Genomic DNA, 12916 nt, shown 5'->3' on the forward strand with positions numbered 1-12916 from the left:
GAGAGAATAACTATTCCTCACTCAGGGTGACGAATAGTCAATCCCTATATGTTTTTCCTACCACATCCCTTGGATTTTCCTTTTGTTCTTCCTCTATGTTTTTGTGGCGTCTTTTTCACCGATTTTTACAACCTTTTCACCCTTCTCTTTTTGTTGTTTTGTTCAGTTTTTTCCATGATTTTTTTCTCCTCTTTTTTTATAACAGTAATGACCATTTTAAAATTTCTGCATATTTGTAAATTCTTCAATAATTTTTCGTACAAATAAATTTTTTTCAAATTTTTGAATATTTTCTAAAAATTCATCACATTCCTTCCGAATAGTGGACATTTCTCATAACTCATGAATATTTTTAAATTGACAATATTAACCCATGACCATTTTGGTAATTGTTTAATATTTAAAAAATTATAGATCATCTTTTTAAAATACGTGATTGCTTTATGATTTTGTGAAAAATTTCAAATCTTCCAAAAAACCTGTTTTTTTTCAAAAAGCCAGCCTTTTTTTAGCCGCCCAAAAAACCAGCGGTTGCTGGTTCTTTAAGCTAGCTAGCAACGTGAGAGGAGCAGGCGAGCTACCGCTGCTAGGCCACGGCCCATCAAGCTAGTGACGCGCGAGCGCTAAATAGGTATTCCCTATTTGAAGGTTATTGTGTCAAATTGGTCAGCAAATACACAGGGGCGGCGTCATGTGCCAGGCTCCAATAGGAGGAGAGGATAAGTGATCTTCTTTCTAATCAATTTTTTTCCATAGGTTTCATAGTGATTTGTCTGGTTGGTGTTGTTATTTCTGTTTGTTTCCACAGGTGTTCTTCCAGTTTTATTTTTTTATACCTTTTCCTTTTTTCTTTTTCTTATTTCTTGGAGTTTCAACTCTTTTGAAAAATGTTTAACATTTTCCCAAAAAAATTCATGCTTTCTAAAAATCATAATTTCAAAAATTTATTCATAGAAAGTATATTCCATCTGATCCATATTATTTTTTGTTGCTTTAGTACAACTTTACTAAAGTAACACCAAGTAATATACACATGTCTAAAAGTAATGCATAGTTTTTAAAATGTACACATGTCTTTTAAAAATATACACACACTTTTCCTAAATAATTTTCAGGGAATTAAATAAGTGTTCACATTTTTTTAAACACGGTTTTATGCTCCGGCAATGTCCAAATATTTTAAAATAGCAGGACACTGGCCGCAGCTCTGTCCTGCTGTCCTGCCACGCGAGTGCGTTCTTTGCGTCTGATCTTAGATAGAGAATAATATGCTCACAGCAGGTCCGTTGCACGTGTATGATTACCAGTATTGACCACGCTTCGTGCATGTTATAACGAAGCAAAATACGGAGGCCTATGAAACCGAGGAGATGAGTAATCCTAAAATACACATCGGCACGGACTAGCTTCAACTCGCACTCTCAAATCGTCCGCATATTTTCAAACCACGTGGTTCGGGTGTGTTTTGCCATTCAATATGGTTTGTATCCGTCCGCTGGCTAGTCTGGATGTTCTTTTTCCCGCAAACCGGATGCAAACCCAAGGGCTTTTGCGAGTGTCCAGACCGTTGGCATGCCCGCTTCCGGCAATACTTATCCATCCAAAACTCTCTCCCTCGCTCGTGTGCTTTCCCGCTCGAAGCCAGTTGCCTTTATCTAGTCCGCTTTGCACAATGCACGTCCGTCCGCCGGTCGCCATTAAACAGGCACACCGGCCGAGAAACCAACTCCGACGCCCACGCATTGACACATTCGGACGCTAGAAACCAACTCCGACGCCCACGGATTGACACACCCGGACGCTTGGCTTCACCACATTTGTTATTTAAAGGCGGGCACATTTGGCTCAAACCACCACACCACATCCGCTCCACAACCTCCTCCTGTGCACCACATCCGCCATGACCGCATGCGGGAACGCGTTGTGGGAGAGCTTCTTGGTGGAGCAGAAGCACTAGGTGGCCGCCCTTGCGGCCGCCTAGCAAAGCCGTCGTGCCAGGCAGATAGAGGCCAGCATACCGGCCAGCTCCTCGGAGGTCTCCGATGAAGACAAACCCATGATGGACATGGGCTCTCCCACGATGACTCGGTGCCGCCGCCCGCGCCGATCCCTACCAGCTGCACCATGGAGCAGGCGCAGACGCACTTCAACGTCACAATGACGAAGGAGCAGCCGGGACCGGCCCCAATGTTGGCATTTCGGCAGGCGTAGGAGGAGCATAGTGTTACAGCTTCTTCCTCCTCGAGCAGCAACGGCTGGCGGAGGGCCAAATCTATGACGAGCGAACTAGCGAGGATGCCGTGGTGGCCATTGCCATGGCGAACCACAACTTTGTAGTCGAGCAGTGGGCGCTCTCACTAGTAGAAAAGGGGGCAATGGTCCAGGCCAGGTAAGCCCATTAGTCCCGTTCAATCCAGAACCGGGACCAATGGGGGCATTGGACCCGGTTCGTGAGCCCGGGGGCCGGCCGGGCCACGTGGGCCATTGTGAAGAAAATATGCCCTAGAGGCAATAATAAAGTTATTATTTATTTCCTCATATCATGATAAATGTTTATTATTCATGCTAGAATTGTATTAACCGGAAACATGATACATGTGTGAATACATAGACAAACATATAGTCACTAGTATGCCTCTACTTGACTAGCTCATTAATCAAAGATGGTTATGTTTCCTAACCATAGACATGTGTTGTCATTTGATTAATGGGATCACATCATTAGAAGAATGATGTGATTGACATGACCCATTCCGTTAGCCTAGCACTTGATTGTTTAGTATACTGCTATTGCTTTCTTCATGACTTATACATGTTCCTGTAACTATGAGAAATATGCAACTCCCATTTACCGGAGGAACACTTTGGGTACTACCAAACGTCACAACGTAACTGGGTGATTATAAAGGAGTACTACAGGTGTCTCCGAAGGTACATGTTGAGTTGGCGTATTTCGAGATTAGTTTTTGTCACTCCGATTGTCGGAGAGGTATCTCTGGGCCCTCTCGGTAATGCACATCATTATAAGCCTTGCAAGCAATGTGACCAAATGAGTTGGTTACGGGATGATGCATTACGGAACGAGTAAAGAGACTTGCCGGTAACGAGATTGAACTAGGTATTGGATACCGACGATCAAATCTCGGGCAAGTAACATACCGATGACAAAGGGAACAACGTATATTGTTATGCGGTTTGACCGATAAAGATCTTCGTAGAATATGTAGGAACCAATATGGGCATCCAGGTCCCTCTATTGGTTATTGACCGAGAATGGTTCTAGGTCATGTCTACATAGTTCTCGAACCCGTAGGGTCCGCACGCTTAACGTTACGATGACAGTTTTATTATGAGTTTATAAGTTTTGATGTACCAAAGTTTGTTCGGAGTCCCGGATGTGATCACGGACATGACGAGGAGTCTCGAAATGGTCGAGACATAAAGATTGATATATTGGAAGCCTATGTTTGGACATCGGAAAGGTTCCGGGTGAAATCGGGATTTTACCGGAACACCGGGGGGTTACCAGAACCCTCCCGGGGGTTAATGGGCCTTAGTGGGCCATGAGGGAGAAGAGGAGGGCCAGCCAGGGCAGGCCGCGCGCCCCCTCCCCCCTAGTCCGAATAGGACAAGGAAGGGGGGCGGCGCCCCTCTTTCTTCTTTCCCCTCCCCCCTTTCCTTCTCCACCAAGGCAAGAGGGGGGAGTCCTACTCCCGGTGGGAGTAGGACTCCTCCAGGCGCACCCCAAAGGGGCCGGCCGCACCTCCCCCTCCCTCCTTTATATACGGGGGCAGGGGGGCACCCCATAAGACACAAGTTGATCTACGGATCGTTCTTTAGCCGTGTGCGGTGCCCCCCTCCACCATATTCCACCTCGGTCATATCATCGCGGAGTTTAAGCGATGCCCTGCGCCGGTAGAGCATCATCATCGTCATCACGCCGTCGTGCTGACGGAACTCATCCCCGAAGCTTTGCTGGATCGGAGCCCGGGGATCGTCATCGAGCTGAACGTGTGCTGAACTCGGAGGTGCCGTACGTTCGGTTCTTGGATCGGTCAGATCGTGAAGACGTACGACTACATCAACCGCGTTGTCATAACGCTTCCGCTTACGGTCTACGAGGGTACGTGGACGGACACTCTCCCCTCTCGTTGCTATGCCATCACCATGATCTTGCGTGTACGTAGGAATTTTTTTGAAATTACTACGTTCCCCAACAGTGGCATCCGAGCCTAGGTTTTATGCGTTGATGTTATATGCACGAGTAGAACACAAGTGAGTTGTGGGCGATATAAGTCATACTGCTTACCAGCATGTCATACTTTGGTTCAGCGGCATTGTGAGATGAAGCGGCCCGGACCGACATTACGCGTACGCTTACGCGAGACTGGTTTCACCGCTATGAGCACTCGTTGCTTAAAGGTGACCGGCGGGTGTCTGTCTCTCTCACTTTAGTTGAACCGAGTGTGGCTACGCCCGGTCCTTGCGAAGGTTAAAACAGCACCAACTTGACAAACTATCGTTGTGGTTTTGATGCATAGGTAAGAACGGTTCTTGCTAAGCTCGTAGCAGCCACGTAAAAATTGCAACAACAAAGTAGAGGACGTCTAACTTGTTTTCGCAGGGCATGTTGTGATGTGATATGGTCAAGACGTGAGGCTATATTTTATTGTATGAGATGATCATGTTTTGTAACCGAAGTTATCGGCAACTGGCAGGAGCCATATGGTTGTCGCTTTATTGTATGAAATGCAAACGCCCTGTAATTGCTTTACTTTATCACTAAGCGGTAGCGATAGTCGTAGAAGCAATAGATGGCGTAACGACAACGATGCTACGATGGAGATCAATGTGTCGCGCCAGTGACGATGGTGATCACGACGGTGCTTCGAAGATGGAGATCACAAGCACAAGATGATGATGGCCATATCATATCACTTATATTGATTGCATGTGATGTTTATCCTTTATGCATCTTATCTTGCTTTGATTGACGGTAGCATTTTAAGATGATCTCTCACTTAATAATCAAGAAGTGTTCTCCCTGAGTATGCACCATTGCGAAAGTTCTTCGTGCTGAGACACCACGTGATGATCGGGTGTGATAGGCTCTACGTTCAAATATAAGGGTGCAAAACAGTTGCACACGCGGAATACTCAGGTCATACTTGACGAGCCTAGCATATACAGATATGGCCTCGGAACACGAAGACCGAGAGGTCGAACGTGAATCATATAGTAGATATGATCAACATAGTGATGTTCACCATTGAAACTACTCCATCTCACGTGATGATCGGACATGGTTTAGTTGATTTGGATCACGTGATCACTTAGATGACTAGAGAGATGTCTGTCTAAGTGGGAGTTTTTAAGTAATATGATTAACTGAACTTAAATTTATCATGAACTTAGTACCTGATAGTATTTTGCTTGTCTATGTTTGTTTGTAGATAGATGGCTCGTGTTGTTGTTCCATTAAATTTTAATGCGTTCCTTGAGAAAGCAAAGTTGAAAGATGATGGTAGAAATTACACGGACTGGGTCCGTAACCTGAGGATTATCCTCATTGCTGCACAGAAAAGTTACGTCCTGGAAGCACCGCTGGGTGCCAGGCCTGCTGCTGATGCAACTGACGACGTTAAGAACGTCTGACAGAGCAAAGATGATGACTACTCGATAGTTCAGTGTGCCATGCTTTACGGCTTAGAACCGGGTCTTCAACGACGTTTTGAACGTCATGGAGCATATGAGATGTTTCAGGAGTTGAAGTTAATATTTCAAGCAAATGCCCGGATTGAGAGATATGAAGTCTCCAATAAGTTCTATAGCTGCAAGATGGAGGAGAATAGTTCTGTCAGTGAACACATACTCAAAATGTCTGGGTATAATAATCACTTGATTGAACTGGGAGTTAATCTTCCTGATGATAGTGTCATTGACAGAATTCTCCAATCACTGCCACCAAGCTACAAGAGCTTCGTGATGAACTATAATATGCAAGGGATGAACAAAACTATTCCCGAGCTCTTCGCAATGCTAAAAGCTGCGGAGGTAGAAATCAAAAAGGAGCATCAAGTGTTGATGGTTAACAAGACCACCATTTTCAAAAAAAAAGGGCAAAGGGAAGAAGAAGGGAAACTTTAAAAAGAACAGCAATCAAGTTGCTGCTCAAGAGAAGAAACCCAAGTCTGGACCTAAGCCTGAAACTGAGTGCTTCTACTGCAAGCATACTGGACACTGGAAGCGGAACTGCCCCAAGTATTTGGCGGATAAGAAGGATGGCAAAGTGAACAAAGGTATATGTGATATACATGTTATTGATGTGTACCTTACTAATGCTCGCAGTAGCACCTGGGTATTTGATACTGGTTCTGTTGCTAATATTTGCAACTCAAAACAGGGACTACGAATTAAGCGAAGATTGGCTAAGGACGAGGTGACGATGCGCGTGGGAAATGGTTCCAAAGTTGATGTGATCGCGGTCGGCACGCTACCTCTATATCTACCATCGGGATTAGTTTTAGATCTAAATAATTGTTATTTGGTGCCAGCGTTGAGCATGAACATTATATCTGGATCTTGTTTGATGCGAGACGGTTATTCATTTAAATCAGAGAATAATGGTTGTTCTATTTATATGAGTAATATCTTTTATGGTCATGCACCCTTGAAGAGTGGTCTATTTTTATTGAATCTCGATAGTAGTGATACACATATTCATAGTGTTGAAACCAAAAGATGCAGAGTTGCTAACGATAGTGCAACTTATTTGTGGCACTGCTGTTTAGGTCATATCGTTGTAAAGCGCATGAAGAAACTCCATACTGATGGGCTTTTGGAATCACTTGATTATGAATCACTTGCTACTTGCGAACCGTGCCTCATGGGCAAGATGGCTAAAACGCCGTTCTCCGGAACTATGGAGCGAGCAACTGAATTGTTGGAGATCATACATACTGATGTTTGTGGTCCAATGAATGTTGAGGATCGCGGCGGGTATCGTTATTTTCTCACCTTCACAGATGATTTGAGCAGATATGGGTATATCTACTTAATGAAACACAAGTCTAAAACATTTGAAAAGTTCAAAGAATTTCAGAGTGAAGTAGAAAATCATCGTAACAAGAAAATAAAGTTTCTACGATCTGATCGTGGAGGAGAATATTTGAGTTACGAGTTTGGTCTACACTTGAAACAATGCGGAATAGTTTCGCAACTCACGCCACCCGGAACACCACAACGAAATGGTGTGTCCGAACGTCGTAATCGTACTTTACTAGATATGGTGCGATCTATGATGTCTCTTACTGATTTACCACTATCGTTTTGGGGTTATGCTTTAGAGACGGCCGCATTCACGTTAAATAGGGCACCATCAAAATCCGTTGAGACAACACCTTATGAACTGTGGTTTGGCAAGAAACCAAAGTTGTCGTTTCTAAAGTTTGGGGCTGCGATGCTTATGTGAAGAAACTTCAACCAGATAAGCTCGAACCCAAATCGGAGAAATGTGTCTTCATAGGATACCCAAAAGAGACTATTGGGTACACCTTCTATCACAGATCTGAGGGCAAGATTTTCGTTGCTAAAATCGGATCCTTTCTAGAGAAGGAGTTTCTCTCGAAAGAAGTGAGTGGGAGGAAAGTAGAACTTGATGAGATAACTGTATCTACTCCCTTGTTGGAAAGTAGTTCATCACAAGAACCGGTTCCTGTGACAACTACACCAACTAGTGAGGAAGCTGATGATATTGATCATGAAACTTTAGATCAAGTTTCTACTGAACCTCGTAGGTCTACCAGAGTAAGATCCGCACTAGAGTGGTACGGTAATCCTATTCTGGAAGTCATGTTACTTGACCATGATGAACCTACGAACTATGAGGAAGCGATGATGAGCCCAGATTCCGCAAAATGGCTAGAGGCCATGAAATCTGAGATGGGATCCATGTACGAAAACAAAGTATGGACTTTGGTTGACTTGCCCGATGATCATCAAGCCATTGAGAATAAATGGATCTTTAAGAAGAAGACTGACGCTGATGGTAATATAACTGTCTATAAAGCTCGACTTGTTGCGAAAGGTTTTCGACAAGTTCAAGGGGTTGACTACGATGAGACTTTCTCACCCGTAGCGATGCTTAAGTCTGTCTGAATCATGTTAGCTATTGCTGCATTTCATGATTATGAAATTTGGCAAATGGATGTCAAAACTGCATTCCTGAATGGATTTCTGGAAGAAGAGTTGTATATGATGCAACCGGAAGGTTTTGTTGATCCAAAAGGTGCTAACAAAGTGTGCAAGCTCCAACGATCCATTTATGGACTGGTGCAAGCATCTCGGAGTTGGAATAAACATTTTGATGGTGTGATCAAAGCATATGGTTTTATACAGACTTTTGGAGAAGCCTGTATTTACAAGAAAGTGAGTGGGAGCTCTGTAGCATTTCTGATTTTATATGTAGATGACATATTATTAATTGGAAATGATATAGAATTTCTGGATAGCATAAAGGGATACTTGAATAAAAGTTTTTCAATGAAAGACCTCGGTGAAGCTGCTTACATATTGGGCATCAAGATCTATAGAGATAGATCAAGACGCTTAATAGGACTTTCACAAAACACATACCTTGACAAAATTTTGAAAAAGTTCAAAATGGATCAGGCAAAGAAAGGTTTCTTGCGCTACAAGGAGTGAAGTTGAGTCAAACTCAATGCCCGACCATAGCAGAAGATAGAGAGAAAATGAAAGATGTTCCCTATGCTTCAGCCATAGGCTCTATCATGTATGCAATGCTGTGTACTAGACCTGACGTATGCTTAGCAATAAGCTTGGCAGGAAGGTACCAAAGTAATCCAGGAGTGGATCACTGGACAGCGGTCAAGAACATCCTGAAATACCTGAAAAGGACTAAGGATATGTTTCTCGTATATGGAGGTGACAAAGAGCTAGTCGTAAATGATTACGTTGATGCAAGCTTTGACACTGATCCGGATGATTCTAAATCGCAAACCGGATACGTGTTCTTATTAAACGGTGGAGCTGTAAGTTGGTGCAGTTCTAAACAAAGCGTCGTGGCGGGATCTACATGTGAAGCGGAGTACATAGCTGCTTCTGAAGCAGCAAATGAAGGAGTCTGGATGAAGGAGTTCATTACCGATCTAGGTGTCATACCTAGTGCATCGGGACCAATGAAGATCTTATGTGACAATACTGGTGCAATTGCTTTGGCAAAGGAATCCAGATTTCACAAGAGGACCAAGCACATCAAGAGACGCTTCAATTCCATTCGAGACCAAGTCCAAGTGGGAGACATAGAGATTTGCAAAATACACACGGATCTGAATGTTGCAGACCCGTTGACTAAGCCTCTCTCACGAGCAAAACATGATCAACACCAAGACTCCATGGGTGTTAGAATCATTACTATGTAATCTAGATTATTGACTCTAGTGCAAGTGGGAGACTGAAGGAAATATGCCCTAGAGGCAATAATAAAGTTATTATTTATTTCCTCATATCATGATAAATGTTTATTATTCATGCTAGAATTGTATTAACCGGAAACATGATACATGTGTGAATACATAGACAAACATATAGTCACTAGTATGCCTCTACTTGACTAGCTCATTAATCAAAGATGGTTATGTTTCCTAACCATAGACATGTGTTGTCATTTGATTAATGGGATCACATCATTAGAAGAATGATGTGATTGACATGACCCATTCCGTTAGCCTAGCACTTGATCGTTTAGTATACTGCTATTGCTTTCTTCATGACTTATACATGTTCCTGTAACTATGAGAAATATGCAACTCCCATTTACCGGAGGAACACTTTGGGTACTACCAAACATCACAACGTAACTGGGTGATTATAAAGGAGTACTACAGGTGTCTCCGAAGGTACATGTTGAGTTGGCGTATTTCGAGATTAGGTTTTGTCACTCCGATTGTCGGAGAGGTATCTCTGGGCCCTCTCGGTAATGCACATCATTATAAGCCTTGCAAGCAATGTGACCAAATGAGTTGGTTACGGGATGACGCATTACGGAACGAGTAAAGAGACTTGCCGGTAACGAGATTGAACTAGGTATTGGATATCGACGATCAAATCTCAGGCAAGTAACATACCGATGACAAAGGGAACAACGTATATTGTTATGCGGTTTGACCGATAAAGATCTTCGTAGAATATGTAGGAACCAATATGGGCATCCAGGTCCCGCTATTGGTTATTGACCGAGAATGGTTCTAGGTCATGTCTACATAGTTCTCGAACCCGTAGGGTCCGCACGCTTAACGTTACGATGACAGTTTTATTATGAGTTTATAAGTTTTGATGTACCGAAGTTTGTTTGGAGTCTTGGATGTGATCACGGACATGATGAGGAGTCTCGAAATGGTCGAGACATAAAGATTGATATATTGGAAGCCTATGTTTGGACATTGGAAAGGTTCCGGGTGAAATCGGGATTTTACCGGAACACCGGGGGGTTACCGGAACCCTCCCGGGGGTTAATGGGCCTTAGTGGGCCATGAGGGAGAAGAGGAGGGCCGGCCAGGGCAGGCCGCGCGCCCCCTCCCCCCTAGTCCGAATAGGACAAGGAAGGGGGGGGGGGGCGGCACCCATCTTTCTTCTTTCCCCTCCCCCCTTTCCTTCTCCACCAAGGCAAGATGGGGGAGTCCTACTCCCGGTGGGAGTAGGACTCCTCCAGGCGCACCCCAAAGGGGCCTGCCGCACCTCCCCCTCCCTTCTTTATATACGGGGGCAGGAGGGCACCCCATAAGACACAAGTTGATCTACGGATCGTTCCTTAGCCGTGTGCGGTGCCCCCCTCCACCATATTCCACCTCGGTCATATCGTCGCGGAGTTTAAGCGAAGCCCTGCGCCGGTAGAGCATCATCATCGTCACCACGCCGTCGTGCTGACGGAACTCATCCCCGAAGCTTTGCTGGATCGGAGCCCGGGGATCGTCATCGAGCTGAACGTGTGCTGAACTCGGAGGTGCCGTACGTTCGGTGCTTGGATCGGTCGGATCGTGAAGACGTACGACTACATCAACCGCGTTGTCATAACGCTTCCGCTTATGGTCTACGAGGGTACGTGGACGGACACTCTCCCCTCTCGTTGCTATGCCATCACCATGATCTTGCGTGTACGTAGGAATTTTTTTGAAATTACTACGTTCCCCAACACATTGGTCCCGGTTCGTCTGGACCTATTGGTTCCGGTTGGTGGGACGAACCGGGACCAATGCGCCTCGCTCCTGGCCCACCACCATTGGTCCCGTTGGTGGCTTGGACCGGGACCAAAGGCTGCCCTTTAATCCCGGTTCATGCCACCAACCGGTACTAAAGGGTTGGTCCTCGTTGCGGTCAGAGTTTAGTCCCACCCCGCCAACCGAAGGGGAATCAGACCGGTTTATAAGCCCCTCCCTCTCTCCCTTTGTTGAGCTCCTCTCAAAATGAAAATAGATGCCCTTATACAGGAAATTTAATCTAAATTCATATTGAATTTCTCTCAAATTAGTAGAAATTTATTATGAATTTAGATTGAATTTTATCTATAAGCGCATCTATGCTCATTTCTGAGCAGTTTTTTATATAGTTTTTTTTCTTTTCTGCTATATTTATTTTTTTCTTTTTATTTCTGAGTTGTAATAAGTCATTAAATATAAGCATCTATGCTCATTTTTTAGTTAAGTTAATCACAACTATTTTTTCTTCTATTTATTTCTGAATTATAAAAAGTCATTAAAAATAAGCATCTATGCTCATTTTTTAAATAAAGTTAATCACAACTATTTTTGCTTCTATTTATTTCTGAGTAGTTTTTTATATAATTTTTTTTTCTTTTCTGCTATATTTATTTTTTTTCTTTTTATTTCTGAGTTGTAATAAGTCATTAAAAATAAGCATCTATGCTCATTTTTTAGTTAAGTTAATCACAACTATTTTTTCTTTTATTTATTTCTGAATTGTAATAAGTCATTAAAAATAAGCATCTATGCTCATTTTTTTAGTAAAGTTAATCTCAAAAACCACCCGCATACGTGTGTGGCCCGTGATGTCCGGACTGCGGAAATCATCCAATATAGGTCTGTATCGATCCGCGACACTGTCTAAACGTACTTTCTCTCGTAAATCGAAGACAAAAATGAGGAAACTTTGCGGGCGCCTGGACCGCTCCGAAGCCCGCTTCTGACGACACTGACCCACCCAAACCCCCGCACCCGCCCCTCCCATGATTTCCATCCCACGCACGGCACCGCTTGCCGTGCCGCATTCATATCGACCCAGAGCATGCAGCGCCGACATTGATGCCGCGATTTGACTGGACGGGAAAGCGGCGCACACTGACGCCACCTCTCGGGCGTTGCCGCTTCCATGCAAATGCCGCGTCTCGAGAAACCAACTCTGTCCGCTACGCCCCATTGAAGCGGGTGTTGAGAATTGAGATAAGGTTGCGATGCATCACACTTGTATTCATCCACAAGGGGCAGTAATATGGAGAGTACATCTGGGAGAGAGAGAGAGAAGGAGATACACACGCACTGTCTAACTGAATACAACAATCGATCCTAGATCGATGGGATGGAGACACCGGTCGTTGCCCTGCATGCGCCATGCAAGGTCGGTGGGATAAGGTGCGCTTGACCAGCTCAAGCTGGTAGCACCGGAGACCAACTCGTGTAGTCTAACAACCCCCCGCAGTCTCATCGTGGGCTTGCCGAACGTTGAGACTGGACCAGAACTGTGTGAATGTAGCGGTAGGCAGACCTTTCGTGAAGATATCTGCATACTATGAAGAAGTAGGAACATGCAACACGCGCACCTCTCACAAAGAAACCTTGTCATAGACGAAATGAATATCGATCTCGATATGTTTCGTCCGTTGAGG

Source organism: Triticum aestivum, chromosome 2B (genome assembly GCF_018294505.1).
Source record: "Triticum aestivum cultivar Chinese Spring chromosome 2B, IWGSC CS RefSeq v2.1, whole genome shotgun sequence".
NCBI classification, from domain to species: domain Eukaryota; kingdom Viridiplantae; phylum Streptophyta; class Magnoliopsida; order Poales; family Poaceae; genus Triticum; species Triticum aestivum.